At 41.2% G+C, this 20,090-nt stretch overlaps 1 protein-coding gene across 7 annotated transcripts in view; it reads right to left on the bottom strand.

The window, feature by feature from the left end:
* APC (APC regulator of WNT signaling pathway) overlaps positions 1 to 20,090 on the bottom strand; it is a 146,302-nt gene that overhangs the window by 99,977 nt on the left and 26,235 nt on the right. For 4 of the 7 annotated variants that reach the window (XM_055123985.1, XM_055123984.1, XM_055123981.1 and 1 more), the window contains exon 1: positions 12,430 to 12,510. The exons of 2 other annotated variants lie outside the window; for them this stretch is intronic. The gene's annotated coding sequence lies outside the window, so the exon portion shown is untranslated. Of the gene's footprint in view, positions 1 to 12,429; positions 12,511 to 20,090 lie in introns of those variants that run through there. One more of the 7 variants, XM_055123983.1, reaches the window with a different exon arrangement.

The following is a 20,090-nucleotide window of genomic DNA, read 5'->3' on the forward strand; positions in this document are numbered from 1 at the left end:
AGCGATGCTCAGGGGTTACTCCTGGCTTTGCACTCAGGAATTACTCCTGGCGGTGCTTGGGGGACCATATGGGATGCCGGGGATCGAACCCGGGTCGGCCGTGTGCAAGGCAAACGCCCTACCCGCTGTGCTATCGCTCCGGCCCCACTTTAGACCTGCTTTAAATGTCATACACCATAACCTAAGTATCCAGGAGGCCATAAGAAGGCAAAATGCCTTTATCTTGGATCAAAAAATTGTAATTTGGGCAACACAGATTTAGACAGAAGCCAAAATATGAAGTAAGGAAGGATAAAATCCAGAGCTTTAAATTATAAAGGAAAGAAGAATGAAGCAGGGGCTGGGGCACAGTGGAGAGGGTGCTTGCCTGGTGCTCCAGATGGTCCCTTGAGCACAGCCAGGGGTGATTCCTGAGCAGAGACAGGAGTAATCCGAGCCAGGAATAAGCACTGTCATGTGTAGCCCCAAAGTAAAACAAAACAAAACAGAAAAGAATGAAGTACTGAATGAGTTGATCACAGTCAAGATAAGAAAGTAAAATGGTCATGTGGAGGAATCTCAAGATAAAACAGCACTGGCTACAGATACAACTGCACCACACCTTACACTGCAGAGCAGGACTGAGTCATAAAAGACACACACACACACACACACACACACACACACACACACACACACACACAATGACATTTAAAAGATGGTAACATTTTAATTAAGAATATTTAAATGTAAAAGATTCTCTTGCGAAGAGGGTATTGTGAAGCAACAAACATTCTAATTTTAAGGAACTTGTTCCTAAATTATAGCATGCAGAGGGCCAATGAGTCATCTGATATGATAGCATCTATCACTAGAGACTTGTATTAACTGACCAGGTTTTTAGTGTAATTTAAGAAATGGAAAGTTTCTATTTGGTATAAAAGTATAACTACTTTGAAGTAAACAGGGCACATCTGGGCAAAGGAAGACTACACAGGTATTAAAAAGAATGAGGCTGATGCTTCTTTAAAGGGGAAAAACAAGAGAAAGAAAAGGCATAATTCATTGGGCCTCACTGCATGGTTCAACCACTGCATCGTTCATCCTGATCTAAATAAAATGAACAGACTGTACAAGGGGAGAAAGTTACTGAGAGTATACGTGGTAACACAGAAAAAGATCTGAGGTCTGGCAGAATTTTAAATACAAAAGAATTTAATTTAAATCCAAAAGTTCTTTCCCAGTTCTTTGAAAAGATTAAATAGCATGAAAGAGAGAGCGAGAGAGAGCGAAAGAGCGAGAGAGAGAGAGAGAGAGAGAGAGAGAGAGAGAGAGAGAGAGAGAGAGAGAGAGAGAGAGAGAGAGAGAGAGAGAGAGAGAAGCCCTAATATAAAATGAGCAGAATTCTAAGGGGTGGTAGTTTGAAATTTTTCTTTTTTTGCTTTCTGGGTCACACCCAGCAATGCACAGGGTCACTCCTGGCTCATGCACTCAGGAATCACCCCTGGCAGTGCTCAGGGGACCATATGGGATGCTGGGGTTTGACCCCGGGTCGGCCGCATGCAAGGCAAACGCCCTACCCGCTGTGCTATCACTCCAGCCCCAATAGTTTGAAATTTTTTAAAAACATGAAATGTACATCTAAACACAGTACAAGTAGGGCCCTGGCCTACTTGTACACGGAGCCCACCCAGCACCCCATATGTTCTCGAGGCCCCCAGGAGTAAGCCCTGAACAGGGCTGAGTGTGGCCAAACACTCCCCCACAATGACGTAGGCATCTGCCCACTCTGCCTTCCAACACCCAAAAACACCAGATCAAAAATAGCATTAGATGCCTTCAATCCTGTCTTTAAGAGTATTTAAGAACTCTTTGAGGTTGACAGAACCATAAGCAGCAGCAACTCTGGAGATGGTGGATCGGACACTAGCCAGCAAAGTTCCCCGCTGTAGCACATCTGGAATAAGCCACGTGTCACACATGTAGAGCCCCAGCTGCTCCCAACCCTGAGAAGAAGCATCTACCTGTTCATGTGAAGCTGGTGACAGCTGACCTAACTCTGGCACAGAACAGACTGCAGGGGCCACTATGGGCAGAATTGGCATTAGGAGGGGGTGAGACCCTGAGACATGTTCTTTCTCAGTCATCACCCTCCTACTCCTCCTATCCAATTTGAATGTTACTTTTGGGAACAGACTGCAGGCTGATAGCTCACTCCGAAAAGTAACATTCAAATGGGATAGAAAAGTAAGTGGTTTCAAAAAACAAAGAAACAAAAAAACCTTATAGTTTACCATCACCAAACCTGTTATTACATATTGGAAAGAAAAGAATGTATATGTAAATAGTTAGGTTTGGGGGCCACACCCATTGTGACCAGGGGTCACTTTTGGCAGGCTCAGGGCCCCATATGGGATGCCTGAGATCAAACCCAAGTCAGCCACAATCGTGCAAGGCAAGTGCCCTACCCTCTGTATTACTGATCCAGACAAAATCATAAAAGCTTGACCAAGAGTATAGACAGAAACAAAACCAGCAGTGATATGAGAAAAGATATTCACAGAGGAAAGAAAGGTTAGAGTTTGTACAGTTAACTAATGTCAAGTCAATACTAGCACAAAAAAGGTTTAGACATAGTAAGTAGGGCACATTTACATGATAATCCCAAAACAAAAATGTGGGCAAAGGCATTTGAAAGAGAAAAAACTGGAGAAAATTACAAAAAAGAAAAATCAACATGAGAAGTTTATTATCTGTGGCTTAATATGGAATCTATATGAGATTATTTGTATGTATCTGATATGAAACCCAGAAACTCTAACGTATCATGGTGACAATACAACAAGTGCCTTATAATAGATGCCACACAGGTGTAGAACATACTTATAAGCCTGTCCATGCAATCTTTGTAACCATCTGCTGATGTATCACATGGCAACAATACAGCAAGTGCTGTATGATTAAAGCCATACATATAAACATAGTACATACTTATAAACCTGTCTCATGCAACCTTCGTAAACGCCTGATGATGTGTGACATGGTGACAATACAGCAAGTGCTCTATAACAGATGCCACATATAAATATAGAACATACTTATAAACCTGTCCTATGCAACCTTTACATGCCTGTGAGGGAGGCATCAGCTCCCTTCATCAATTATTTTATGCCTCTCAAGCAGTGCTCAGGAAGCTCGAGGCCATGCCCAGCTTTACCTGGCTTGTCAGGTCTGGTCAGAGAGTTGGTGTTAAACACCTGGTGGTGTCCGTGGGGAATGGGTCCATGTGGTGCTGGTGAGCAGGGCTAGGTCCTGGGCCCCTGAACCAACTCCCCAGACCCTCATCCCCTCCAGGAGCTGGGGACCAAACCCACAACCTCACACAGGGAAGGCAGGTACTTTATCCCTGATCCAATCTCAGGCCCTTCACTTCTCATTTTATTGTTTTTTTTTTTGGGGGGGGTCACCCGGCGATGCAAAGGGGTCACTCCTGGCTCAGCACTCAGGAATTACCCCTGGCGGTGCTCAGGGTATCATATGGGATGCTGGGAATAGAACCCGGGTCGGCCGCGTGCAAGGCAAATGCCATACCCGCTGTGCTATCACTCCAGCCACACACTTCCCATTTTAAAGACAGGAACTCAAAATGGTAAATAACTTTCCTAGGAACACAAAGGAGGAGGCTGAAAGCGGGATTCAAACTCTTTGATTTGTGGGGCTTATTCTGGAGTGCAAGGATGGTTTAACATTCTCAAAGTCCATCAACATAATACACCATATCAATGAAAGAGAAAAAAAAAACCTGTATGTCCATATCAATAGATGAGGAGAAAGCATTTGACAAGATCCAGCACCAATCAACAATAAAAATCTCAACAAAATGGGAGTCGTAGGAACTTTTCTCAATAACTCAAAGCCATCTACCACAAGCCCACAGCAAACATTATCCTTAATGAGAAAAACCTAAAAGGCTTCCCTAAAAAACCAGGCACAAGACAAGGTTGTCCACTCTCAACACTTCTTTTCAATACAATACTGGAAGACTTGCCATAGCAGTTAGACAAGAAAAAGAAATGAAGGGTATCCAGATACAAAAGGAAGACGTTAAGCTTTCACTATTTGCAGATGACATGATGTTGTTCTTAGAAAATCCTAAAGGCTCTATGAAAAAGTTCCCAGAAACAACAGATTTGCATTGTAAAGTGCCAGGCTACAGAATCAATACCTATGGATTGCTTTAGCAATTCCTGGTTTTTTTTTTTTGTTGAATGTGCATTTCAGGAGTGCAGGCTTTCCTATATGCATATGATGAAAGAGAAGAAAGATTTTAAAAAAACAATCCCTTTCACAATCAAAAATCAAGTACCTTGAAATCAGCTTAACTAAAGAGGTGAAGGACCTATACAAAGAAAACTACAAAACACTACTTCAAGAAATAAAAGGGGACACTAAGAAATGGAGACACATTCCCTGCTCATGGATCAGGAGGATTGACATTATCAAAATGGCAACTCCCCAAAGCATTGTACAGACTCAGTGTGGTCCCTATAAAGATATCCATGACATTTTTTTCAAAGAAACAGATCAAGCATTCCTGAAATGCACATTGAACAATAACCCCCTGTGAACTGCTAACGCAATCCTTAGGGAAAAAAAGAGGGAGGCATCACCTTCCCCAACTTCAAAATGTACTACGAAATAGTAGTAATTAAAACTGCATGGTATTAGAAGACAGACCCACAGATCAATGTTAACAGTCAAATATTCTGAAGCTGACCCTCAAATATATAATCACTAAATCTTCCATAAAGGAGGAAAAAATATGAAATGGAGCAAGGAAAATCTCTTCAACATGTGGTGCTGGGAAAACTGGGTAGCTACATGCAAAAAAAAAACAAAAACAAAAACAACTCAGACTTCTTTCTAACACTTGGTACAAAAGTCAGATCAAAATGGATTAAAGATCTCAACATCAGATCTGAATCCATATAGTACACAAAGGAAAATGTAGGCAGAACCCTCCATGACAATGAAGCTAAAGATATCTTCAAAGATGAAACACCATGGACCAAGTAAGTGAAAGCAAAGATAAACAAGTGGGAATAAAGAAGCTTCCGAAAAACTCAGATATGTGGCTTCTGTGGCCTAAATCTCCAAGCTCTCAAAGTTGGGAATGGGATGGGTGACCTTCCCACATTTCCCTGTCTTTCCTGGAGCCTGGCAGTCACACCCACAAACTGCCCCTGGTTAATACAAGCTCATTAATAGCGATGATCCAAATAAATCTCAGAAAAGAGCCGCATGCTGCAGAGATACTTCTGGATCCCAAAATCATTACCAGTTGTATCAGCCTATTTAAAATTTTACAATCCCTTAAGTGCGTGGGTGTGCAATTTCACACTCTATTCCACTGATGTATCAAGAGTCACACACCACATTTGATAGGGGTAAGGTAGAAGGCAATGGATTTCGATCCAAAAATAAATAAATAAATATTAGCACTCAAGACTCAATATGTAACATGTTAGTAATCTCTTATACAAGGGTTAATAGGTTGTATAGTGAGTTACAGGAATCTTCAGACATTTTCCTCTAAGGAAACTTTTTTGGATCATTTTTAACACATTATTTGTAATAAGCCATACAAAATAAAATATTTAAGACCTGCTTGGGTGGTGGTGGGAAAATTCAAAATAATGTTGGTGGGAAGGTGTTATGGTGGTGGAACTGGTGTTGGAATACTGAATGCAATAAACTATTGTGAACAACTTTATAAAAATAAAATAAAATTGGGGAGAAAAACAAATAATAAATAAATGAACCAAGAAGCTTCTGCATCTCAAAAGAAATGGTGACCAAGATACAAATACAGCCCAAGGAATGAGAAAAATTATTTACCCAATACCCATCTGATAAGATATCCAAGCTATATAAGGTACTAGTAGAACTTTACAAGAAAAAAAAACATCCAAAAATTGGAAGAAACGAAGAAAAAGTTCCTCAAAGAAGAAATACAAATGGCCAAAAGACCTATGATGAAATAGTTTACACTGTTAATCATCAGAGAGATGCAAATAAAAACAATGAAATAACATCTCACACCAGAGCAACCAGTGCTGGTGCAAATGTGGGGAGAAAAGGACTCTCATTCATTGTTGGTTGGAATGCTGACAGGGTCCAGCCTTTCTGGTAAACAATATGGGCATTTCTCAAAAAGCTAGAAATGGATCTTCCATACAACTCAGCAATACCACCTCTGAGAATATAGCCCAGAGACCCCAAAAAATACAGCAGAATATCTGCACTTGCATGTTCATTGCAGCACTATTCAGAATAGCCAGAATCTGGAAACAACCTGAATGCCTGAGAACAGATGACTGGTTAAAGAAACTGTGGTATATCCACACAATGGAAAACTATGGTACATCTACACCAGGAAAAATGAAGTAATGAAATTCACATATAAATGAATGAACATGGAGAGTATCATGCTGAGTGAAATGAGTCGGAGGGAGAGGGTCAGACATAGAATGACTAGACTTATTTGTGGGGTGTGTGTGTGTGTGTGTGTGTGTGTGTGTGTGTGTGTAACACATGGTATAAGACCAATACTCAAGGGCAGAAAAAACAGGGACCAGGATGACTGGTCCAAGATTGGAAGCTTGCCATAAGTGGTGGTGGAGGGACGGCAGCTAGGATAGAGATGGGACCACTATAATAGTGATAGTTGGAAACGATTACTCTGGACAAGAACTGAGTGCTGAAAGTAGGTAAAGGGACAAATATGACAATAATGCCTAAATGAAAGACAGGAAGAGAGGGACGGATGGATGGACGGATGATGGAAGGAGGAAAGTACGAGAGGAAAGACAGAGAGGGAAAGGTGGGGAAGTACCTACCATAGAGACAGACTGGGGTGGGGTGGGATGGGGTGGGGTGGGGTGGCAGTTTCCCAGGAGGGAAACTGGGACATTCGTGGTGGGAAATGTACACTGGTGAAGAGATGGGTGTTAGAAAATTGTACTACTGAAACCCAATCATGAACAACTTTGTAACTGTGTTTCTTAACGGTGATTCAATAAAAAAATGAAAATTAAAAACTTAAAAAAAATTTTTTTTAAAAAAACCAAACTTTTTGTTTCTCCTGCCAGTGGTCTCCGAGACTGTGATGCTCGGGACCTGTTCTTGTATGTGCCTTATTTTGTGTAAGGTCCCAATAAAGTCCCTTCTCATTACTCCTGCTTTATTTTTGTTTTTCTTTCTCAAAATTTGTCTCCTCTACTAACGTCCTATGTGTTTTCCTCAGCTTTGCTGTGACATTTCCCCATCCTTACATAAAGTCTCAGCTTCTCCAGCCAACAATGAGGCTTCCTGATGAATGTACAATAAGCTATCCTCTACCAATTCTATTTTACTCCCTTTGAGTTTTGTTCTCCACCTTAAGAACAAAGTTCAAATCTAATATTCAGTGAATGTGATTTCCAAAATGCCTCTCGTTGATAGCCATAAAGATGAATAAAAGAAGCCACGCTTTATATGCTGTAGAGGGCAAGAACAGAAAAGATGGTAAAGACTTAGGGAATGCCCATGAGCACTAGCGGAAGAATAAGATGCTGGGTTTCTGTTGGCTCTTCAAGTCAAATTAACAAACACTGGAGAACTTAATAGCCACTTGGCAAACACTTTCAAGGGTCTGCACTTTGAATCACGCTCTCTGAAAGGATGTTTAGTCACAGATCCCTAAACCCTGCAAGCTCTGACCAGGCTATTCTCTGGAAACTGCCTCTGCAGATGTGGTCAGGTTAAGATGAGGTCATGGCCAGATTCAGGCAAGCATCAGATCCAGTGACGGGAAGTCTATAAGATGGACATGTAAAGAAGTGCACAGAGACAGAGAAACTGCCACGTGACAACAGAGGCAGTGACTGGTCAATGCATGCCTGAGGCTTTTGAAGAAAGCTTTGGGTCTTCACTAAGGTACAGTGAAAGAACTACTGAACACGGCAAGTTTAAATTAAATTAAATTTTTTAACTTAATCCAAAGAGATTATAAAAATAGTACCGGGTTAAAATGTTAGAAAAAAAACTATGAAAATAAAAAAAAATTATAAAGCTGGAGGCCGGGACTGGAGCACATGCCTGGCACAATATGGTTCCCCAGCACCACTAGGAAGCCCCCAAATGGACAAAACCCACACCAACAGAGACACAAATTGGGGCACAGACCCTCCAGAAGTAAAAGCAGAGACATAAACATTGCTTTGGACACTCATGTGCAAAGCAGCTTTACTCACAATATCCAAATACAACCTCTGTGTTCAACAGATGAGTCAACAAAATGCAGTATAAAACAGTATTAAAAATGGAATCTTAAAAAGAAAATTCTGACACAGCTATGACATAGAGGAACCCTGACATCATTCTAAGCCACTTATAGAGGGACAAACACTGTCCTCTTTTATAAGGTTCCTCTCCTAAGGGTTTTCACATGAGGTTCCTTGAGAAGTCAGATTCACTAAGACAGAAAATAGAATGCAGCTGCTGAGGGCTGGAGGAAAGAGAAATTGGGGTGTCAGGGCTTTGCTGGTGCACAGTACCATGTAGGAAATAGGAAAAAGTCTCGAGAAAGATGGCGCACATCACAAAAGCACCACTGTACTTTATCTCAAGATACTTCCTAGTGAGGCAGGAGAGAGCATGTACTGTGATCTGACAGACAGAAACCTTTGTCAAGAACCTATCAGTCCCATGGGCCGAAGTGATAGCACAATGGGGAGGGAGTTTGCCCTGCACACAACCGACCCAGGTTTGATCCCCGGCATCCCATATGGTCCCCCTGCACTGCCAGGAGTACTTCCTGAGTGCAGTCGCCCCTGGGCATCACTGGTGTGACTCCCTCAAAAAAGAGCAAGCCCATTTACCCAGCACAGTCAAATGAACATCACTCTAATGTCCATTTCTTAGTTTCCATGTATAAAAGGACTCCCCAGTACTTCCCTAAGACTCACACTTAGTAGGCTCTCAAATACAGTGAGTGGCTTTTGGGTCTCCTGTTGTTTTTAGGCAGTTCACAAAGATTACTCCTGGCTCTATGATCAAGGATCATTTCTGGTGATGCTTGGGGATCACTCGTAGTATCAGGGATTGAAACAGGGCTAGCAGGGAACAGGGTAAGTGTCTTAATCTCTGTACTATCAATTCCAGCTCTATATTTAAAGTATGTCTCACCTTCTTTACATTATATTCTGTAACATCTTGAGTTCTATGTAAGGTGTTACTCAGACACAGTGAGAGAAAATAGGGAGGAGGGAGAAAAGTAAAAAATCAAAAGAGAATGTTTAACATAAAAATATTGGTCAAATTAAGTACAATTAGGGCCAGTTAAAGAGAAAATTAATTTTTAAAAATCCAAAGGGTAGGGGCTGGAGTGATAGCACAGTGGGTAGGGCCTTGCATGCAGCCAACCCGGGTTCAATTTCCAGCATCCCGTATGATCCCCTGAGCACTGCCAGGGGTAATTCCTGAATGCAGAGCCAGAAGTGACTCCTGTGCATCACCGGGTGTGAACCAACCCCCCCTCCAAAAAAAAAAAAGAGAAAAAAAAAGCCAAAGGGTAATAAATACATCAAAAACATCAACCATCAACAGTTCTGATTCAGTTCACAAGCATCATTACGATTATTTAACTTTTTCATATCTTAATAGTTCAATACTGGTTATACAATTAACAAGAATAATTTCAAAAGACACTAAAGCCAGCCACTAAAGTTCAGTCTTATTCATACTATATTCAAACAGTATTCATACAGTAAGGGGGAAATTTTTTAAAATTTAATTTTCTTAATTCTGAAAAATTCTACATAAATTCTAAATCAGAACTCAAATAGCATTGTATTTTATCAGGGTCTCAAATATTTTATCAGAACTCAAATAACACTGTATCTTATCAGGGTCTGGCAAGAGGGGATGGGTAAGATCCTTGCCCTGCATACACGTGGCTGACCCTGGTTTAGTCCCTCACACTGCACAGGATCCCAAGAGTATTACCAGGGGTCACTCTGAGCACAGAGCCAGGAACAGCCCTGGAATACTGCTGGGTGAGGCCTTAAACCAAATAAAAACTACATATGATCAATAATATGAAAGGAGCCAGAGAAATAGTTCAGGGCAAAGCACTTGCCTTGCATGCAGCCAACCTAGTTCAACTCCTGAAACCACCCTGAATGCAGAGCCAGGTCTAAGTCCTAAGCACCACCGGGTGTGGCCACCTCCCATATTCCCCCCATCAAAAGAAGCATGCAGAATGCCCCTATGAAAATGCTACCTCCATTTGCTTACATTTTTTAAAATGTACTCTCCATGTTCTTTAAAAAACATTTTTATATTGTACTTAAAAATCAATAACTAAGTACAATTTCATTTGATAAATGATCTATCAATGATTAATACTTTTCTTCAAATAATGTATATACTATTTTATGTTATAAGATACTGTTACAAGTTAAAGTAAAATGCAGTTAAGAATGCTTATGTTCTTTCCATTCTTATACATGACCTTGGATAAAGTCACAACACACTGAATTAGATATACTCTAACATTAAAAATGGAAAGAAAAACTTATGAAATGGAAACATAATATAATTTACATAAAAATAAGCATCTGAAATGCTTAGACAACATTAGGGTTCAAAAAATTGAATGGTATTAGCCATTAAATTTCACTTGAAATTTTAATGTGACATCAATTCTAGCTATAATTTCATCAGACTGCAAAAAGAGGTCTTAATAATTATTAGTCTTGATATCTATAAAAATATTCTTAAAGCAGACATTATTTAAAAAAACTGCTTTAACTCATCAATGAAATTTAAAATAAATTGTTTTAACTCATAAACAAAAACTTCATAAGTCTTATTTATTCAAGCCTAATTATCCTGAAAAAAATTATGAAAACAGAATTACAGATTTTCTCAAGACACTGTACTATTTAAGCACTATTTTTAAATTGCATTCATCCTGGAGGGTTTTGCAAAAGCCATTGTCATCCTATTCAGGGGGTAGAGAGGTGTGGCAGGCTGGCCAACATAAATATAATAAAAATACGACATCTAAAATGCTCTCAATTCCCAAACGTTATGTTTTTAGACATTTAAGGGGAAAACATATGCAATGAAAACACTTTATGTCAAGAATGTACCTTGGGAGCATTCATTAAATAGAAATACATGGTAAAGAAAAGTAATGGTGCTTTAATTTAAAAATATGTGCTTCAGACTGTATTTAATAACTAAAAACCAAGAGGTACCAACGACTAAATATAGATCTTATATTTTAAGCCACACGAAAATATATTACTATAACATTTCACAAAGTGATTAACAATGTAGAGCAGTTACTCTTACTAATTAATGGTATAAAGCTGTACTGACAAAGGAAAAGATTCACCATTCCATACATTATTTATTAAGATCTTCTACAGGATTTATGCGAAAGCAAGGAAACCGGCATCTTTCCTGTGAGATTACTCAAAATGTCTGATATATTCTTTTGTCAGTCAGCCTGATATTTTTTCTACCTTGAAAACTGCCCACATTTTCCCCTCAGGTGGTAGTGAGAACCCATGGATCTGACTGCCGGCACTGCAGCACAGTCTCTGCAAGCTGTCTTGGTGCTACCATGCAGAGGGATGCTGCAGTCTGTGTTTCGTGCTAGAAGGCAGGAAGGGTTGCTGCAGTCAGTGTCTTTGGTGCTACCATGCAGAGAGGGATGCTGCAGTCTGTCTTTGGTGCTAGCAGGCAGAGAGGGATGCTGCAGTCTGTCTTTGGTGCTAGCAGACAGAGAGGGATGCTGCAGTCTGTCTTTGGTGCTAGCAGGCAGAGAGGGATGCTGCAGTCTGTCTTTGGTGCTAGCAGGCAGAGAGGGATGCTGCAGTCTGTCTTTGGTGCTAGCAGGCAGAGAGGGATGCTGCAGTCTGTCTTTGGTGCTAGCAGACAGAGAGGGATGCTGCAGTCTGTCTTTGGTGCTAGCAGGCAGAGGGGATGCTACAGTCTGTCTTTGGTGCTAGCAGGCAGAGAGGGATGCTGTAGTCTGGGTTTCATGTTAGCAGGCAGAGGACTGCTGCAGTCTGCACAGCGCCGCTAGCGCCACTGGGGACCCAACAAAGACCCGCATCTCCCTGCACCCCGTGCCCGAGGGCTCTGTCCGTGGACCAGCATTTTCCGAGCCCTGCCACCCTGTCTCTGCTGCACTGCAGCTTGCTCGCTCCCGTCCTCAGAGCGGCCCTTTGTGGCCGGGAGGAGGTAGCCTCGGCGCCCGGCCAGGCGCAGGGTTCTTTGTTGCCCTCCACCAGTCTCCTTAGATACCGTCAATAGGCAGGGAACACAAAGCCTCCCCCAGTCTCCCACTCCCGCCGCCTCCCGGCCTCCCGGCCAGCCCTCGCCCGCACCTACCCCATCTCCGAGCCCGGCAGCACCTCCATCCCGTCTCCACTGCCACCCGCAGGCTGGCCGCACGGCCACATGCCGCTCACGTGGACGTGCCCAGCCAATGGGAGGTGCCCGGCGCCCGCGCACCCAAGCGCCCTGGGGCGCCACCCGCCAGCGCCCAGGCTGAGTTTACAGGCGCAAGGAGAAAAGCGAGCCACGTGACAGGTCACTGAGGGCCAGGCTGACACTGCCTCAGTCCCTAGCAAAGGCAGGACGGCAGAATACCGGGTCCGTGTCTCATTGCGACTCTGGCCACTCACAACTACGTCACCGGAGTTACTGGGCAGCCTAGTGCTTCGGTTTTGTTAGATTTTCCTAATTAGGAGCACGAAAAGAGACTATTAAATAGCATACTAAGTTGCTATTTAATATGGAAAAATTACATCAAAGTACTGTACACACAATACATGTTCTCAGAGATTACCCTACAAAGGTAACAGGATGATTCTTGCCTTTTCTGATCTGATTCTTGCCTTTTCTTTACTTTTCTTTTCTTTCTTTCTTTTTTTTTTTTTTTTGTAGTTCAGGGCATTTTTCTTGGTCTGGTACAGTGACTGGCATATAGGTACTTAGCCCCTAAATATCTGTTGAATTAATAAATAGGGATCACTTATCACTATGAAAATTATCCCTTAAACGTTTAAATATACTTAGAAACAAATACGTGTCATACTTGAGAAAGAAACATGCAAATAAACCTGGTTCTATTTCAGATATCCCTTCTGTGAGGACATGATTTTAGATACTCTTACTACATCAAGTACATGACTCATTGAACAGCACTTAATCATGCATACAGTCACTAGTGATGACAGTCACTATTTATGAGATGTTCAGAACAGAAAACTTCTCATAAGACCTAGAATTTCTGGGAAAAAACATCAAAACAAAGAATACATTTTAGAAACACCTAAAAATAACTCCTATGTACCCTAAAGAAAAAAAACACAAGTCTAATATCTTGTATAATTCAAGCTATTCTTTTTTTATGGGGGGGGGGTCACACCTGGTGATGCATAGGGGTTACTCCAGGCTCTGCACTCAGGAATTACTCCTGGCGGTGCTCAGGGGACCATATGGAATGCTGAGAATCGAACCTGGGTCGGCTGCTTCCTACCTGCTGTGCTATCGCTCCAGCCCCTCAAGCTATTCTTTAGTTAACCATCTGGCAGGCAAAATATTTGTCTAAATCGCAGGGTATAAGAGATTCAAATGAAAATTTTAAAGACAGCAAAAACCTTTATATGCTCACTGCAATTCAAATGTAAAAGCAAGTCAATCTAAAAGTGACATTTATGACTGTAATCAACTCAATTATCAGTAAGATTTTCAAACCAGTTTCAAGTCCAAAAATAGTCTGATTTGAATTTTATTTTTTAAAATATATTTGACTATTTAAAAAACTATATATAAAAAATCTGCCAGGTACACGGCAGGTGCCCTACCACTGTGCTATCACTTGGGCCCTTTCTGTTTTGTTTTTAACATTTCAAGTTTAAGTTACTGAAGCTCAATTTCAAGTTACTGGAGCATTAATTTGCACTACCAGGTTTGTACATATCTCAATAAAGCTCAGCCATGCTAATTAATTAAAATACTATTATGTATACTATGTATGTACAAGCATTAAGGATACTTTTTAATCAAAATTACAGAAACAAATTATATCTGAGGGGCTGGAGAGCACAGCTATTATGTATACTACATATATACAAGCATTAAGGATACTTTTTAATCAAAATTACAGAAACAAATTATATCTGAGGGGCTGGAGAGCACAGCGGGTAGGACGTTTGCCTTGGACCCGGCCGACCCGGGTTCGATTCCCAGCATCCCATATGGTCCCCTGAGCACCGCCAGGGGTGGTCCCTGAGTGTAGAGCCAGGAGTAACCCCTGTGCATCACCAGGTGTGACCCAAAAAGAAAAAAAAATTATATCTGAATACTGTCAAACTGCATGGTCCTACAAGATTAATTTAAAATACCTATTTCAATATAAGATCAGCTTGATTATTTTAAGCAAACAAAAGTTAATGTTATGAAAATGCAATTCACCATAAAAAAAAAGTTCAGAACTTACTACCACATAATAAGTTTATGACTAAGTAGGACTGATAGGATTAATAAGATTAGTAAAACTGAGATCTTAAATCTTGCAGTTCATTTTAACATAGACATGTTTGGTCTAATTTAGAAAGACCTTTCTATTTTTTGCTTTTTGGCGTCACACCCAGCGATGCACAGGGGTTACTACTCCTGGCTCATGCACTCAGGAATTACTCCTGACAGTGCTCGGGGGACCATATGGGATGCTGGGAATCAAACCTGGGTCGGCCGTGTGCAAGGCAAACGTCCTACCCACTGTGCTATCACTCCAGCCATGTTTGGTCTAATTTAAACTCAAAATGTTAAAAACAAAACAGAAAGGGCCCGAGTGATAGCACAGTGGTAGGGCAGATCTGGATTCCATTTCTGGCACCCTAGGTGGCCCATCTTGTCCCCCAAGCTCCAAGGAATGATCCTTGAGCACAGAGCCAGGAGTAAGCCGTAAGCATCGCCAAGTGTGGCCCCCCCAAAAAACCTAAAAACAAAAAAAACACCACAGAACAGAAGAGAGAAGTCAAGATAACTCAGATGGTCTGGAGCACTTTCTCTGCATGGAAGAGGCCCAGGTTTGACCCTCATATCACATGATCCTCTCAGCAGTGTCATGAAGGATCCCAGAGCAGTGAGCTAGGAGTAGCCCGAGTACCACTGGGTAGGCTCTAGGAAACCAACCCAACAAACAAGACTACAAACAACAAATCAATCAACAGAGAATGAGCTCAACTTCGTGTTTTTCGGCTGCCCATTTTTGGTTGGGAGGCAAGCACTGCGTGGGGGCACAACTGATGGTCCTCTGGATTACTCTTGCCCTACACTAGGGCTCACTCCAGGGGTGCTCAAGGAAACATGTGGTGCCAGGGACTGAACGAGAGTCAAGCCCATGCAAGCACCTAACACCAGTATTATCATTCAGGTCCTTTAGCTGACTGCTGTGCTTTGCCAATACCTCATTTCCTCTGGCAAACTCAAGGACAGTACAGAGAACAGATGACTATGAAGAAACAACAAGGGCTGGCAAGGTAGCACAGCAGGAAAAGTGCTCAACTTGTACATGGCTCACCCTTGTTCAATCCCCAGTACTGCATATGGTCCCCTGAGCCCAACAGGAGTGATCCCCTCCGTTCAAAGTCAAAAGTAAGCCCTGGGCATCTCTGGGTGTGGCCCCAACCTCCGCCCCTACCCCCCCCCCCCAAGCTCATATTCATTCAGAAATCTTGAGTATTTACATTAACAACTGGGTTATGTATGGCATGATGAAAATGCCTAACGAGAGAATGGGTCAGATCCCAAATCCAAACTGTTTAAAAGACCATTTATCTCACTTGCAATTGTTGATGATGTCAAATGAAGTAAGAGATCAAATCAGTCTACAGCAAGCCAGAAACATCTGTTTGCTGTTACCACGGGCCAGTTTCTTAAAAGAAATGCTCCTGATATCAGTAACAGAGTCTTTCCTCTTCTCTAATCATCAAGCTTTGAATACAGTGCTTCACACTCCCCTCAGAATCAGTTCTTGCTTGGAAGCCCACTGCTGACAGTGACAGGTAAAGCAGTGTTCTTCCACCACCAATGCAGAGCATTGCAGCGACCCAGGTGCAGCGGGGTTGGAAACCACTGATCTCCCACCTCAGTTCCATCCCCCAGTCCATGGAGACCATACACAAGACAAATGCTGGTCACAGGTGTGAAAAAGCTGAAATTTAACAATACTATGGCCTGAATGGTATGTTAGTATTCTTAGACTAAACAGCTGTCCTCTATGTATTACATTTCATGACAAATTACCACAAACTTAGTAGTTTAAAACAAAATTTATTGTTTCATTCCCATAGTTCAGAAGTTTAAAATAGGCCTCAATGTGCTAAAAATCAAGGTATCTAAATGGCTCTTTCCCTCAAGTCCCTGAGGACAAATTCTTCTTTCTTTTCTCTTCCACTACATTCTTCAGTTCAAGGCCTCCTTCCTCCAGCAAACATGCAGTACTGTCTTTGACAGTTTGTAGCATTCTGACCCTGACTGAACTTACTCTGACTGCTTCCTCTTGCATTCTCAACAATCCAAGATAACCTCCTTTTCAAGTTACCTCTTTGGCAACTTTAATTCTATCTGCAGTTTTAATTCTCTCTTCTACATAATCTAACATTCACAAATCCTGGGGTTAAGGAAGCAGACACCTCTATGAAGCCGTAGCTCTGCCTGCTGCAACTATTTCAGAACTTGTATCCTAAACTTGTATCATAAACTCACTTTAGTTTTCAGTCTTTACCTTTATTGCAAGACAGGAAAATACTAGTGTAGGAAGTGAAGACTTAGGTTCAAGTTACAAATATTCATTTTGTGAATATTACTAAGACTAAGTCACTCAACTATTCTAAGGATCAGCTATTAATTTTCAGTTTGGCTGATCCCACTGAACTGTTGTGAGGTCAAATATGAATAAGTAAACTGTGAAATACATTTTAAAGGTAAGAGACTGAAAATTGCTCTACTGGTTCACATCAAGTTTGGTTTAAAAATACTTTTCCATGAAGAAATCAACTTACCTAGAATCAGTTCAGCCTACTTTTTCCTCCCACTGTTCCTGTAACACATTTCTGCCACTCTCTCTCTGTATCTGTTCCCATAACTGACTAGAAGAACCCTGGAGGAACACTTGATTTCATTTATGCCTCACAGTGCATTTTACATTATTTTGTACATAATTGGATTTCAGTAAGTATTAGTTGACCCACATCCCACAACTGCTGCCATGTAAGCTCTCCATCTGCCCAACTCAATAGACTCACGATTAAATCTCAGAAGAGATGCAAGATAAACTGCAAAAATTCACAGGTACACCACCTCCTAGATGAAAATGCTGGGTTGCCCTTGGGAGGGTTGGCGAGCCAAGTCCCTGCACTGCCAAAGCATCTCAGGAGCATCCACACCCCACAGCTGTTGCCATGCCAATGGCCCAACTCCACCACTTCACAACTAATCTCTGCAGAGATAGTAAACTGCCGAAAATTCCAGGCACACCTATTTTCAGGCTGAGAATTCTGGAGTCTTCTTGGAGTGGGTAGCAGGCAGCTGCCCCAGTCCACCCCCAGTACTTCCATAAGTCCCAGCAGTCACACCCACATCCCACAACCCCTGCTATGTAAACTCATGGCTCAGGTGCATATCCTGGAATTTCTGGAGCATGTGGCCACATTTGCAGCCACCTCCAAGTTCCAATACTGACATCTTCAAAGAGTAAAAAAAATGTTACTTATGAAACGATTTAAAATTAATCATCAAAGAGCATCAATGTAGATGTACTCAGGCAATAATAACCATAGAGCAAATGCTGAATAAATATTATTGCAAAATACAACTTTCTGTAGAGAAAATAAATACTTCAAACAGTGTAAGATAAACAAAATTCAACACAGCTGTAAAACTCGATTTCTGAAGTAAGATAGGATCATTCAAGAAGCTTAAAGAGCTTTTACAACTAGGTCAGCCAACCATTGGTGGTGCTGCCAGAAGAAAGTGGCACCAACACCACTGAGCTCAAACATGCAGGCTCCCCAGCGGCAGGCAGGCACATCAATGTGAAAAGCCTGTGGTTTACAAAGCTGTGCGGCTGAAGGCCCCCTTACCAGAGAAAAAGTACTTCTTCCTGTCAAAAAGTTTTCCTCGCATATATAAGCTATTAACATGGGGAAAAATATGTAGTACTAATAAATTTACAGAACACATTCTTCTGTATTAATGAATCAAAGAGATAAAAAAGACTATCATTTTCATCTATTGTGGCACTGTCATCCCGTTGTTCATCAATTTGCCTGAGCGGGCACCAGTAACGTCTCCACTTTAAGACTCGTGGTTACTGTTTTTGGCATATTGAATACGCTATGGGTAGCTTGCCAGGCTCTGCCATGCAGGTGGGATACTCTCGGTAGCTTGCCAGGTGAGATGGATGGAGGAACTGAACCCGTGTTGGCCATGCGCAAGGCAAACACCTTACCACCGTACTATCGCTCCAGTCCTTTTATCTATTAAACAGACAAATATATTTAAAAAGTAATACCGAGGATACATTCAAAACCGGCAATATTTTTCAAAATTTCTTAAAGAGATCCAGTATTAGAATGCATGTTTTCAAGGCATTATACCATGGACTCAACTCTAGCACAAATAACAAACAAAAAGGCACACAAAAAAGAGAAAGAGGGGCCAGGGCAATAGTACAGCATGTAGGGCATTTGCCTTGCACGAAACCAACCCACGTTCAATCCCCAGCATTCCACATAGTATCCCAAGCACTGCCAGGAGTAATTTCTGAATGCAAAACCAGGAGTACCAGAGTATTGCCAAGTGTGACCCAAAAAAGACAAAAATAAATCAAAAGAAAAAGGACAGTCTTCTAAATGCCTATACCAAAGAAACTCCAGTTAAAAGAAACCTTTATAACTAGATACAGTACAGATTTATTCAAATAATTCACCCATTTGTATTTATGAAGTGCTAGAAACTATCTCACTAGTAATAATGAGTCTGCTTAACTATACTTTAGGTACACTTAAAGAAAATTAAAATTATGCCTCAGATACAACACTATTAAAAATGATGAAATATTTAAGAATAGTCAAAGAGGGGTGGAGATATAGCACAGTGGGTGCCTTGCATGCAGCTGACCCAGGTTTGATCCCTGGCATGCCATAGGGTACCCTGAGAATTGTCAGTAGTAATTTCTGAGTGCCGTTGCCAAGAGTAACAGCTGAGAATTGCCAGGTGTGGTCCCAAAACAAAAGGAATAGCCAAAGTGGTAAAAGTTTTGCATGCTGAAAACTTTAATTCATTTTTGAAATGAAGTTAAGACAAACATGGAAAGGTATTCTGCATTTGTGTTCGATATTTGCTGAACTATTATTATTAAAATATCTACACTACCTAAATCAATCCTAACTTACAGAACCTATAAAAACAGATTCAATGTTACCACTATTAAAATTTCAAGAGCATTTTTCACAGAAATAGAATGCCAACATTTTCCTTAATACCACAGTTTTTAGCAAACTAAAGGTGCCCAACTGCTAAAGCAATCTTAGGAAAGAAGAGCAACATTGGAGACATTACACTTTCTGCAGTCAAACTATTAAAAAAAAATCACTATATTAAAATTACTGTGTGTAGTAAAAGAGTTAATATTGGCAAAGAAACACATAGATCAGTGGAAGAGAACAGAAATTCATACACAAAGGCATACAGATATGATCAATTAATTTATATCAAAGAAGTACACAGAGATACAACAGAAAAAAAGGTCTCCACAAAATGAAAGTGAAATCATGACAGTCACATACAAGAGACTCACCTGGGCCTCTATTTTACACCATACCAAAAACTTAAATCACAATGGATTAAAGACTTGAATGTAAGATCCGAAACTATAAAACTCTTACAAGACGGCTGGAGAGAAAACAGGCTGAACACATGCCTTGCACGTAGGTCTGGGCTCAATCCTCAGCACTGAGCTTGGTCCCCTGAACATC

Source organism: Sorex araneus, chromosome 1 (assembly GCF_027595985.1).
Source record: "Sorex araneus isolate mSorAra2 chromosome 1, mSorAra2.pri, whole genome shotgun sequence".
Taxonomy (NCBI): domain Eukaryota; kingdom Metazoa; phylum Chordata; class Mammalia; order Eulipotyphla; family Soricidae; genus Sorex; species Sorex araneus.